This window comes from Triticum aestivum, chromosome 5B (genome assembly GCF_018294505.1).
Source record: "Triticum aestivum cultivar Chinese Spring chromosome 5B, IWGSC CS RefSeq v2.1, whole genome shotgun sequence".
Taxonomy (NCBI): Eukaryota; Viridiplantae; Streptophyta; class Magnoliopsida; order Poales; family Poaceae; genus Triticum; species Triticum aestivum.
The window spans coordinates 600262538-600277122 of record NC_057807.1 but is presented as its reverse complement, the minus strand read 5'-3'; positions in this window follow the sequence as shown (position 1 = coordinate 600277122).

The following is a 14585-nucleotide window of genomic DNA, read 5'->3' as shown; positions in this document are numbered from 1 at the left end:
GAGGCGTGTGTTTTCAAATTCGGCGGGGAACTTGTATCATTCGTGCAGCTTCGTTAATAGGAGGTTGCACAAATTCCCTCGGTCCTTATGCCTAAGGTTCTCGGTGTTGATCGAGACGGTGCTCCGGAGAATGCACCCGAGCTGAACCGAGTACCCCTTGACTATATGTTTGGGCTCCGTTGGATTCCTGTCGGAGTCCACTTGAGTGAATTCCTCCTTGAGGGTGCGGAGCGCATTCGGGCACCGGTCCTTCCTTTGCTTCTTCGGTTGGCTGCCATCTGTGTGTGCGCCGCCATCATCAGTGATGGCATCCTCGGCGACACCATCAGTGGTGTCATCCCCGACGCCACTAGGGGTTGTGTAATCAGGATCGGTGTCTTCCGCGGCGTCCTCATAGCGGTGAGGTTGTTCCTCCATCCCCTGGGACAGCTCCCAGAATTGCTTGCCGCCCGAACCGCCGGCCTCATCGTTGTTGGCCATGTTTCGCTCTAAATAGGAAAACAGTTTGGTCAAAAAGTTGGTTATTGTCAAGGAACAAGATCATGGTCTCATCATTTAGGGTTTGTCGACACCGAGGCATCCTAAAAGCTAAGCTTTTATCATTTAGGGTTTGTCGACGCCGAGGCACCCTAAAAGCCTAAGCCGAGGCACCCTAGGTTGGGCCTAATCACTTGGCACTAATCACTTGGCTCTATTGCCACCTATGGTTTAATGCAGCAAGAATGGCGGGGCATTTGATCCTAATTAACTAAGTACTAAGATACCCCGGTCCATGCATTAGTCGCAAGTACCCCATATGTCCTATTTTTAGCAAAGTCATGCTAAAATTGACAGAAAATTTCAGCATGACCTTTGCTGAAAATAGGACATATGGAGTACCCGAATTTGCCGGAATGGAAGTTAATCAACATTCCGGCAAACTCAAGGGCCTCTCGGGGTACTTGCAAATTCATCACGACACGATGGTCGGAGACATGACCTTTGCAAAATGGTCGGAGACACGATGGTCTTTCTCAATGTGATCAATTGATGGATCAACACATAAAACATGTCCAATAAGTATGATTTATAGAGTCAACATCAGTATGAATATATATAAAGTTTTTCTTCATCAGCCAGACCCATGCAAGTAACTGCATCCAGCAACTATTTCTGCTACTCTGTAACTAACTACACTCTGTATTTATAGATTCATTTCAGATGAGATCAGATTGAGCTCCAACTGTAGCTGCAGCTGAGGAATCCATGAGCCATCATGCCAGCCAGCCAGGAAATAAACTTTACTTTCCAAAGGAAATAAAAATACAATGCATACATACATACTTAAGCAGGTATATAGATAGATAGATAGATAGATAGATGAGCATGTTCAGTTTACAAGAATGAATATAAACAAGCAAAGATGCATGCATGCATATCAAAAGTTGGCATCTACTGCTACTACTACTGCTTGCCTCTGCTGTTATTGAATATTTATAATTACCTGAAATTGTTCCTTTCACTACAAGTAAATGCAACTTTTCCATTAATTAAAACTAAATTGTTCCTTCATGATATTCTCTCTTCATCTACCCCTGGGAGTATTTCTAACTTGAAAATCTCTGGTGAACTGCCTGATGATGTACTGGCAGTACAAGCTCTCTTCTTTTCTTACATTTGCTTGTTCTGTACCTTTTTCTGTTAACTGATTAAAGCTGGTCTTTTGATATGGACAACCCTTTCTTTCTCCTCTTGGCTTAAGCCCTAAACCCTAAAGCTGGTCTTGTGGCCTCATCCACTAACTAATGCAGGTCTTGCATTGCACACTGCCTTACAGCTGGTAAAAAGAGCTTTGATAGGATAGTGCATGGAAGATAGACACAAATGTTTTTTCTGCATCGAAGGATGGACACAAATGTTGATATTCTTAGTCGGTGTTTTTTTCTCTTTCGCCATTGATAGGCTAGTGCATGGAAGCTAGAACTCCAAGTACTTGTTTGTGGTATGGCAGTAACCAGTAGCTTATCAATTCATGGTGTTTGGGGTATAGCGAAAGAACATGTCTACAACTATCAGACCATCACAAGTATCAACAGAACATGTCTACAAATCATGTCTAGTTGATCTGATGTAACAAATCTGACCATCACAAAAATCAAAAGAACATCTATACACCATCATTCAGGCCATCACAAGCATAACAGAGCAATGGTGTTTTCTTCAGTTACCTTTGATCTGGCTGCTTGGAATCCACTGACCTTCAGATCCGCTGACCAGTCCACTAACCTGCTATTCATGAAAAGGAAAAACAAATGAGCATACGTGGTGAGTAGAAGGGATTGGGGATTTAGGGTTTCTGTATGGGGTTAGAACTAGTCAAGTCTGAATATTACACAACCCTGAACATTACACAATTCAAACTACAGAACATACACTGTATTCAGTGATCTTTCTAAACAAGCTACAGAACATACACTGTATTCAAACATGCTGCTATTTAAGCAAGTTTTTGTAAGAAAACTGTTTAGGAGCCCCAAAAAACTTGCTGCATTTCAATCAGACCAAATGTTTCACTTAATTTTATGAGTTAACTAAATTTACATTTAATTCAGTTAACCAAAATTACACTGAATTTTACTGTCAATTAAAATTCAGTGAGTACATTCAGGTGCGCATGCATTTCGAACCCGTGTCCCCAGGGCCAGCAATTCTAGCAGGCCGGACGGACGATTCGATTCGAACCACGAGGGTAGGGAAAGACGATTGCTGAATTTGAAATCGCCTACCTAGGCTTGAGGAAGGTGTGGGCGGCGAGGTCGCGGGAGGAGTACTTCCTTGGCTCGCCGGCTGCTGCGGAGGTGACCGGTGGTGGAGGACGGCAGGGGCAGCTGGGCAGCATCGGGTTCGGCCGGCTGGGCGCGCCGCTGCGGCGGGCCGGCAGCGGTGGCGGCGGCTAGGAACCCTAGCTGTCGCGCTCGGGAGGGAGGTTGACGTAGGCGGGGCCACGGGGGGAGGGGGACGGCGAGGGCGCGGGCGCGGGCGGAGGGGGGCGGTGAGGGAGGTGGTCAGGTGCGGCGGGGGAAGCGAGCATGGCCGGGGACGGCGAGCACGGCGAGCACGGTCGGTGTGGGGGGAGATGAGGCAGGGGAGTGATTAGAGAGAAATGTGAGGGGATTGGGGATTTTAATTGAGTGTGGGGGAAGGCTTAGCAATGGCGCACCACCCAGGGGTGCGCCATAAGTACATCCATAGCAATGGCGCACCACCGAGGGGTGCGCCATAAGTAATTTAGCCCGACTTGTCAGGTTATATACCACCTAACCCTATATACAACAGAACCTGCCCACTAGCCCGACTGGTCAGTACGTAGCACCCACACCAGGAGGTCCTGGGTTCGATTCCCAGGATCCCCAATATTTTTTATGCATTAGATCCTGTTTGATATTTATTTGTGTTTAAATATGTTCAAACTTGTTTAAATCATAACAGTAATATTTTTTTATAAAAACAGAAATATTTTTTTAAAAAATATGTTCAAATTTGTTACTTGCAAATATCATCGACGGCGGCGGTGGAGCGGGGGAGGGTGCGGGGGGTGCCCGTTGGCGGTGGTGGAGCGGGGGAGGATTGCAGTGGGTCGTCGGCGGTGGTGGAGCTAGCGGGGGAGGGTGCTGGTGGGATCAAGATCGAGATGGAGGAGATCGAGATCAAGTGTCCTCATGAATTCAAAAAGTGCCCATGAAATTGAAAAATATTCATGATATCAAAAAGTGCCCATGAAATACAATCGAGAAATGAAGACTACGATTTAAATACAATCGATCTTAGCTAGCTATCTGTTCACAATCTTCTTGCACTTCTTTTTCGCAAATGGAGTTCTTCTGTGGAACGGACGTCCTTTAGGTAGGGTGGTCCTGCTTCTTCTTGTGGTGTGTGCTGCTACTTCATCGTCGTCGTCATGTTCGATCTTCGGGTCGCCGTACTTGTCGAAGTCTTGCTCATTGGCTACTCCATCCATTCCGATGATCTTCCTTTTGCCTCTCCTCACGACAACACGACTGGGCTTTGGCGGGTTGGTAATGAAGAAGCATTGGTCCACTTGGGAAGCCAGTACCCATGGCTCATTTTTCGGGGTGACGTTTGCGCCCGCGGTCTTGGATTTGGCTTCGGGTATAACCATGGTGGTGAAATATCGGTCTTCTTTTAGGACGCTCTTGGCCCATCTAACACGGAACATCGGCACCTTCTCTCCAGCGTAGCTCAGCTCCCAGATCTCCTCGATCCTTCTGTAGTATCTGTCCTTGTCCTTACCGGTGTAGGATTCCATCGTTACCCCGGAGTTCTGATAACCATCACTCTTCATGTCCTTGTCCTCGGTGTAGAATGTGTAGCCATTGATATCGTACGCCTCATAGGTCATCAGGTTGTGCTCGGCGCCCTGTGACAAGGCGAATATGAGTTGTTCTTCCGCGGAAGAATCTTCATGTAAAGGGTACGACAGAAGCTTCTGCTTGAACCAACGCGTGAAACATGAGTTGTGCTCTTTGAGTATATCTCCGTCCGTCCTCTGTTAGCCTCGGTCATTGTACGTCTTCTCAATAAAGGTTTTGTGCTCTACCACCCAAGGATCGACCACGTCTATGTGTTGTAGCGCGACTAGGTTTGCTCTTTCAAAGTCGGCGAGTCGACCCTCGAAGTCGACATGCATTTCGCGGCGACCCTCACGGTGACCCCATCCAGCGAGCCTGCCGAGGTGCCTGTTGACGAGCAGACCAACGGGGTTCTCGATTCCTAGATAATTCGTGCAGTAAGAGATGCACTCTTCGGTCAGAAAGCCCCTGGCTATACTTCCCTCTGGACGTGACATGTTCCGAACGTATCCTTTGATGACACCGTTCATCCTTTCAAACGGCATCATGCTGTGCAGGAACGTCGGCCCGAGTTGGATGATATCCTCCACGATATGGACCAGCAGATGCACCATAACATCGAAGAATGCAGGCAGTAAGTACATCTCAAGCTCGCATAGTATCACCACGATCTCTTACTGTAGCCTTCTGAGTTGCCTCACGCCAATCGACTTCCGAGAGATGACATTGAAAAAGTTGCATAGGCCAAATAGCATTTCACGGGCGTGCGCGTCCATGATCCCACGGATTGCAATTGGAAGTATCTACGTCATCAACACGTGACAGTCGTGAGACTTCATCTCGCTGAACTTCTGCTTCGCTGGGTCTAGGTATCTGCTTATCTTCCCCGCGTAACCGTAAGGAAGTTTTACTCCTAGGAGGCAGGTGAAAAACTGCTCGATCTCCTCCTGACTTAGAGTGAAGCACGCGGGAGGGTAGTCATTTCCGGTCTTCTTGGCCTTTTTGCCTTTGCGACGACTTTCTGTGTCATGCTTCGCCTCATCATCATCATCATCATTAGCGTGAAGCTCCTGCCTGATGCCCATTGATTTCAAGTCTGCCCTTGCTTTCGGCCCATCTTTGGTCCTCTCTGGCATGTTGAGCAGGGTACCAAGCAGCCTCTCGCACACGTTCTGCATGATATGCATGACATCAAGGCTGTGAGGCACACGGTGGATCTTCCAGTACGACAAGTCCCAGAAAACAGACCTCGTTTTCCATACCTTCAGCAGCGGCTCTGGCGCCTTTCGCTTCTTTCCCGGCTCTGGCGCCTTTTGCTTCTTTCCCAGCAGTGGGCAGTCTTTCCAATTTTTCAACAGCTCGTCTATTTCCTCGCCGCTCCTCATACACGGGCGTTTTCGAGGTTTGGTTTCACCATCGAACAGATCCTTGCGTTTCCTCCACGGGTCATCGTCGTGAAGCCACCTTCGATGTCCCATGAACACGGTTTTCGAAGACCCGGGATCTCTATCTAGCTGGCGATACGTTGTGTCATCCATGCACCTTACGCATCCAAAAAATCCGTGGACTACCTGCCCGGCGAGATATCCGTAACCAAGATAGCCGTGCACCGTCGTGAGCAGTGCGGCTCTCATAGGGAAATATTCTTTCTCTGCGGCGTCCCACGTATTGGCTGGCGTTTTCCACAGCATGTCTAGCTCCTCCTTCAGCAGCCCCACATACAGATTGATGTCGTTCCCTGGTTGTTTCGGCCCTTCAATTAGCATACTCATGTGAATGTACTTCCTCTTCATGCACAACCAGGGGGGAAGGTTGTACATCCACACAAACACAGTCCAGGTGCTATGTGTGCTTCTCTGGCTGCCAAACGGATTGACTCCATCGGTGCTCGCACCCAGCACGATGTTCCTTGGATCCTTCCCAAATTCTGGGTATTCGAAGTTCAACGCTTGCCACTGGCTCGCATCCTTAGGGTGACTCAGCATCTTTTCTTTTTTATTTATCTCCGGATCATTTCCGTCATCTTCCCGCTTCTTCTCCTCCCTATCCGTGTCCCAACGCAGGAGCTTTGCTACCTTAGGGTCCGCGAAATACTGCTGCAGACGAGGAGTGATCGGAAAGTACCACACCAATTTTCGAGGAGCTTTCTTCCTCTTCTTGTATCGAGTGACGCCGCACACCGGACATATGGTAGACTCCGCGTGCTCGTCCATATAAAGTATGCAATTGTTCATGCACACATGGTATTTCACGTGCGGTAAATCCAAAGGACACACAATTTTATTTGCCTCCTCGAAACTGGTCGGGCACTTGTTCCCCTTGGGAAGACGTTCATGCCAGAATGACATGTTCTCGCCGAAGCATGCATCGGTCATTTTGTGTTTTACCTTCATCTCCAGAGCCATGAGCGTTACTTTCACGCGGGTATCCTCGGGCCTGCATCCTTCATACAATGGAGTAACCGCGTCTATCTCCAGTTGATCCAGCTTGGCTTTCTCTCGGGCGGCAGCTCTTGCGTTATCCGTCTGCTTGCGAAGCAGCTCTTGAATATGAGGGTTCGACACCCAGCCTCCATCGTCGTCTGCTCCAGCATCTTCATCTTCATGATCATGCCCTTCGTCTTGATCTTCCTCATCATCATGTACGACATCTTCTACATGATGATTGTGTACATCATCACCATCGTGATCATGTCCTGGAGATTCTTCGTCTTCTCGCCCGCCCTCGCCGTGGTGGTTGTCTTGTTGCCCTTCCTCATTTCTTGCCCGGCCCCCATGGACGACTTCATAGTCATCTTCATCACCTTGCCACCGATAGCCATCCATGAAACCACGCAAGAGCAGGTGGTCCCGCACCTGCCCGAAATCCGGGTCCGCAATAAGGCTCTTCAGCTTGCATCTTCGACACGGACATCTTATCTCCGTCTCGTTCTTTTGAAGCATCTCGGCCTTCGCGGAGCTCAAAAACCTATTCATGATGCCTTCGGTCATCGTGCGGACCATGGTCGCCTGCGGGGTAGAGCAAAACGATATTTTAGAACCAAGAAAAAATTTGGCATGACCTTCCCTAAAAATAGGACCAAAAAGAATGCATAGTGCCAAAATTCTCGCCGAAACGGAAATGAATCAACATTCCGGCAAAATATTGGCAACTATCGCATTTCAAATACCGGTACCTGCAAACACAAACATATATGCAACACCACAAACACAAGCAACACCACAAACATACATAGATCTAGCTAGGCCACAAAAAGTGCATGTGCACATTGTTGGAGCGAGCTAGGGAGAAAAAAAGTAGATCTACATCATGAAGATAGCTTTCCCCTTACTTACCTATCAAAAAAGGTAATTTCACCACTTAATTTTTGATGAATCTATGGTGGAAATGAGGTGAGGAGGAGGAGGCAGCCGAGACAAGCTTGGAGGAGGAGGTGGAGAGAATGAAGTGGGGAAAGTGAGTGGGTAGGTGGGCTGTCCAAAATATCTTGTTGGTCCCAGGTTACTAATGGCGCACCACCACAAAATGCGCCATTAGTAACCCTGGTTACTAATGGCGCACCGGCTGGTGGTGCGCCATGGCGCACTGTGGAAAAGTGCGCCATTAGTAGTTTAAACCAGTAATGGCGCACTTTGGCACAGTGCGCCATTAGTAGGTTTGCAAAAAAGTAAAAAAAAATACTAATGGCGCACTATCTTGGTCGTGCGCCATTACTATTTCTAACTAGTAATGGCGCACTTTGTCACCCTGCGCCATTAGTTTGTATGGGCAAAAGGGAAAAATCAATAGTAGTGGCGCACCGTGAGCACGGTGCGCCATTAGTCTCTTCCACACTAATGGCCCACGAGCAACCGGTGCACCATTAGTATATAGTAGTGGCGCACTACTTACCTGGTGCGCCATTAGAGTCAGTCATATCTATAGCCCTTTTCCTAGTAGTGACACACTCACCCGGTCGAGGCTGCGGCTCCGTCTCCCCCTCAGGCAGCCTTGCTGCACCCTTGGCGATCAGCCCGGACTCCACCAGCTGATCCAGATCTTCTTGCCGGAGCAAAGACCAGATCCAATCGCCCTGGATCCAGCCTGGCGGCAGCCCCGAGCGCGATGACGACCCGCGGTTCTGCTTCTTGCCTTTCGCCGCCCCCGTCGCATTCTTCACGCGCTCCAGCACCGCCGTCTTGTCCTTCACCATGGCGGCCGAGCAGCGGCATCGAGAGCAGAGGATCTAGATGCGGTGAAGAAGCAGAGGAAGAAGAAAGAGAAACAGACGCGCACAGTACAGGCGCCTCGGCTCCGTCGCCTTATAAAGGGCCGCTTCCGAGTGGCTGACGCGTGGGGCCGGGCGATCCTGTCAAATCCCGCAACAGTCGCACGCAACGTACGTGGCGAAAAAGGTGGCGTGGAAATCGAGGCACTACTGTTTATCCGCCCCGATTACTTCGGCATGCCCCATCTCGCGCGCTTCCCCGAAATTTTGTATCCCGTGAAATCCGGGATACACTGCTACCAATCGCGCCAAAGATTCTGCACCCCAAGACAACACTCGGCAGATGACGCTACAAGTTCAGTCGGCAACTTACTGAATGGATCAAGGCGGCTGTATCGATGCTAAAGTACCAACATAAGCCTCCCATCCTGCATAAAACGCTCGTGAGGTGCAAAGCTCGGAATAAGTTCAACTTCAACCTACTTTCCACTCGAACCTTAATCCATTCGGGGGCTACTGATGAGGATACAGACCCGGGGTAGGGTCAAAGGCCTGACCTATACGTCCTACCCAAGGTCACTACCCTAGAAGATAAGAAGTCCAAGAGGCAACAAAGAACCCCCAGTCAAAGATGTCGAGTGCAATCCACTCGACTAGTCATATCACTCGGGCGTCCCCCTACCTGTTGTCACTCGACCATATGAGGAATCACTCTACCTACTGAAAGCCAAGAGTCACTCAACACTGCAACGATCGGACATTCACTCCGTAGTCTTTAAGGTCATTAATAACACTTATAGCTGGCGTTATCAGTAACGCCCCTACTTTATGTACATTAAGCCCCTTGTAATGGAGGATGGCAAGGGTCCTGGCGCACTCTATATAAGCCACCCCTCTCCTCTGGGACAAGGATTCGCGCCCCCTATAACATCACACACATATAATCCAGTCGACCACCTCCGGGCACCGAGACGTAGGGCTATTACTTCCTCTGAGAAGGGCCTGAACTCGTAAATCTTGTGTGTACATCTTCACCATAGCTGATTTCTTGCCTCTCCATACCTAACCCCCTTTCTACTGTCAGTCTTAGAACCACGAGGGAGGGGCGAGAGTCCCTCTGAGATTGGATCTGTCTCTCTGTCTCTGTCTCTGTTTCTGTGTTCCTGATTCTGCCCTTTCACTGTTTCTTATATTCCCGGAGATCCGTAACTCCGATTGGATTGAAACTTTGAACACGATTTTTCTCCGGATATGAGCATTCTTGCAGCGAAAGAAGGGCAACAACCGCCTTACAGGGTGTCCACGAGGGTCAGGGGCGCGCCCCCTACCTCGTGGGCCCCTCGATCATCATCTTGCGTTGATTCCACTTCTCAAAATTCAGATATATTCCAAAAAAAATCTCCGTCCGTTTTTCTCCCGTTTGGACTCCGTTTGATATGGATTTTCTGCGAAACAAAAAAACATGCAACAAATAGGAACTGGCACTGGGCACTGGATCAATATGTTAGTCCCAAAAATAGTATAAAAAGCTGCCAAAAGTATGTAAGAGTCTATCATTTGATATTAAGACAATAATACTTCAAGCATACTAATAAAGCAATCATGTCTGTTCAAAATAACATGGCCAAAGAAAGTTATCCCTACAAAATCAAATAGTGTGGCTATGCTCCATCTTCACCACACAAAATATTTAAATCATGCACAAGCCCGGTTTTAGCCAAGCAATTGTTTCATACATTTGTATTCTCAAACTTTTTCAACTTTCACGCAATACATGAGTGTGAGCCATGGATATAGCACTATAGGTGGAAAAGAATATGATGGTGGAGGTTATGTGGAGAAGACAAAAAGGAGAAAGTCTCACATTGACGCGGCTAATCAACGGGCTATGGAGATGCCCATCAATTGATGTCAATGTGAGGAGTAGGGATTGCCATGCAACGGATGCGCTAAGAGCTATAAGTGTGTGAAAGCTCAAACTAGAAACTAAGTGGGTGTGCATCCAACTTGCTTGCTCATGAAGACCTCGGGCGTTTGAGGAAGCCCAACATCGGAATATACAAGCCAAGTTCTATAATGAAAATTCAAGTGACAATATAGGAGAATCTCTATATGAAGTACATGGTGCTACTCTGAAGCACAAGTGTGGTAAAAGGATAGTAACATTGCCCCTTCTCTCTTTTTCTCTCATTTTTTTATTTTATTTTTTGGTGGGCTTCTTTGGCCTCTTTTTTTTATTTGGGCTTCTTTGGCCTCATTTTTTCATGAAGTCTGGAGACTCATCCCAACTTGTGAGGGAATCATTGCTTCCATCATCCTTTCCTCGCATGGGACAATGCTCTAATAATGATGATCATTACACTTTATTTACTTACAACTCAATATTACAACTCGATATCTAGAACAAAGATATGACTTTATATGAATGACTCCAGTGCTGTACTGGGATGTGCAATGATCTAGCATAGCAAAGATATCAAAAAACGGACAAGCCATGAAAACATCATGCGCTATCTTACGATCATGCAAAGCAATATGACAATGAATGCTCAAGTCATGTATATGATGATGATGGAAGTTGCATGGCAATATATCTCGGAATGGCTATGGAAATGTCATAATAGGTAGGTATGGTGGCTGTGTGAGGAAGATATAAGGAGGCTTATGTGTGATAGAGTGTATTGTATCACGGGGTTTGGATGCACCGGCGAAGTTTGCACCAACTCTTGAGGTGAGAAAGGGCAATGCATGGTACCGAAGAGGCTATCAATGATGGAAGGATGAGAGTGCGTATAATCCATGGACTCAACATTAGTCATAAAGAACTCACATACTTACTGCAAAAATTTATTAGCCATCAAAACAAAGTACTACATGCATGCTCCTAGGGGAAGGGTTGGTAGGAGTTAACAATCGCGTGATCCCGACCTCCACACAAAGGAAGACAATCAAAAAAATAAATCATGCTCCGACTTCATCACATAACGGTTCACCATACGTGCATGCTTCGGGAATCACAAACCTCAACACAAGTATTTCTACTAATCCACAATTACTCACTAGCATGACTCTAATATCACCACCTTTATATCACAAAACTATTGCAAGGAATCAAACATATCATATTCAGTGATCTACAAGTTTATGTAGGATTTTATGACTAACCATGTGAATGACCGATTCTTGTCAACTCTCTAAATAGATATAAGTGAAGCAAGAGAGTTTAATTCTTTCTACAAAAGATATGCCCACGCTCTAACAAATACAAGTGAATCAAAAGAGCATTCTATAATTGGCGGTTTTCTATGTGAAGAGAAATAGGCAATCCAAACTTCAAATGATATAAGTGAAGCACATGAAGCATTCTATAAAGCCATACTCAAAAGATTGAAGTGAGGTGCAATGAGCATTCTATAAATCAACCATGGACTATCTCATACCAGCATGGTGCATAAAACAAAAGTGAAAACTAAATGCAAAAGACGCTCCAAGATTTGCACATATCGCATGAACGAAACGGATCTGAAAACATATTGATACTTGTTGAAGAAAGATGGGATGCCTTCTGGGGCATCCCCAAGCTTAGACGCTTGATTCTCCTTGAGTATTTACTTGGGGTGCCTTGGGAATCCCCAAGCTTGAGTGCTTTCCTCTCCTCCTTCTCCTCACATCGAGATCCTCGATCTTCGAACACTTCATCCACACAAAACTTACCCAAACTTTTAGTGGCAGGGTTAGTGAATATGGCAATGAAATCCCATCATGCACTGTTGTAACATTATTGTATAATTATAAACTAACATTACCCACTGTATGCTATTATAATTCTCTGGCCCCAAGCAAGGAGCCTTCAACGAGAATTCAAACATACACAAATAATGAAACTATAACATCAATCTGTGAAAATAGGACAGTCTGTAAAGATTCGACCATCCACCATACTTATGTAACCCAAACAATTCTGAAACAATTAGGAAAAATAAACAATTTGTATAGAAAGACAGTTCAAAAAGTTTCAGAACCGTTGGATGTTCCAGTAAAAAACTAAAAATCGTGCACTACAGCCAAAGTTTCTGTTTTGCACCGCACAAACCAACAAGCAATGTAAACATCGTAAAGGCAAATCTTGGAACATTATTTTTATAATACAAAGGGGATAACTATTTTTGTTGAAAAGTTTCTGTAATTAAGATTCACAAAGTTTCCGTGAGCATGAACAAAGTTCAAGGAGCTCTCCCACTTCAACAATGCTTGTCTCTCTCACTTTCACTTTCCTTTTTTGAAAAGTTTTGGGTTCCCCTCTTTATTTTTTTGTTTTTAAACTTTATAAAAGCACTCAACAGAAATAAACGACTCTCTGAAACTTCCGGGTTGTCTCCCGGCAGCGCTTTCTTTAAAGCCATTAAGCTAGGCATATAGTGCTCAAGTAATGGATCCACCCGGATCCCAAGGTATATCAAAGCCAATTTTAATTAACAATAATTTGTAATTTATTAGTGAGCACAAAGTAACATATATCATGTAATGACGAAGTCTAACTCTCTTCCTATGCATCGGCATGTCATAAAAGAACAATTCATGCACACAAAGTAAAGGCCAATGCATAGTATAAAAAGTTTCTTGCAATTTTATCGTATTGGAAACACAGAGAGGCGGAGATGTGGTTCCTCTCTCATAATAATTGCAAGTAGGAGCAGCAAGCACATGCATATTATATTTATCAAAATCATTATGTGCAATGGTAAAAGGCAACCCATCAATATAATCCTTAATAAGCACAAACTTCTCCGATATAGTGTAGTTGGGAGAATTAAAAAAGATAATAGGACTATCATGCGTGGGTGCAATAGAAAAAAAATCATTCTTAACGTAAGGAACTATAGCAAGTTCATCTCCATAAGCATCATTCATATTGGCATCATGGCCACAAGCATAGCAAGCATCAAGTTCATCAAAAAGGGGTATTTCAAATGAATCAATGGGATCATAGCACTTATCATAGCATTCATCCTTCCGTAAGAACGAAGGGACATTAAACAATTATGAGTTGGAGGGTTACTCTCATTAGAAGGTGGGCACGGCTAGCTAATCCGCTCTTCCCCGGGTGGTTCCGGTAACCTCTCGGTACTCCGAAAAATACCTGAATCACTCCAGAACCATTCCGGTGTCCGAATATAACCTTCCAATATATCAATCTGTACCTCTCGACCATTTCAAGACTCCACTTCATGTCCGTAATCTCATCCGGGACTCCGAACAAACTTCGGTCATCAAATCACATAACTCATAATACAAATCGTCATCGAATGTTAAACGTGCGGACCCTACGGGTTCGAGAACTATGTAGACATGACCGAGACATATCTCCAGTCAATAACCAATAGCGGAACCTGGATGCTCATATTGGTTGCTACATAACCTATGAAGATCTTTATCGATCAAACCGCATAACAACATATGTCATTCCCTTTGTCATCGTTATGTTACTTGCCCGAGATTCGATCTTCGGTATCATCATACCTAGTTCAATCTCGTTACCGGCAAGTCTCTTTACTCATTTCGTAATGCTTCATCCTGTGACTAACTCATTAGTTACATTGCTTGCAAGGCTTATAGTGATGAGCATTATCGAGAGGGCCCAGAGATACCTCTCCAATACATAGAGTGAGAAATCCTAATCTTGATCTATGCCAACCCAACAAACACCTTCGGAGACACCCGTAGAGCATCTTTATAATCATCTAGTTACGTTGTGACATTTGATAGCACACAAGGTGTTCCTCCGGTATTCGGGAGTTGCATAATCTCATAGTCAGAGGAACATGTATAAGTCATGAAGAAAGCAGTAGCAATAAAACTTAACGATCATTATGCTAAGCTAGCAGATGGGTCTTGTCCATCACATCATTCCACTAATGATGTGATCCCGTTTATCAAATGACAACTCATGTCCATGGCTAGGAAACTTAACCATCTTTGATCAACAAGCTAGTCTAGTAGAGGCATACTAGGGACATGGTGTTTTGTCT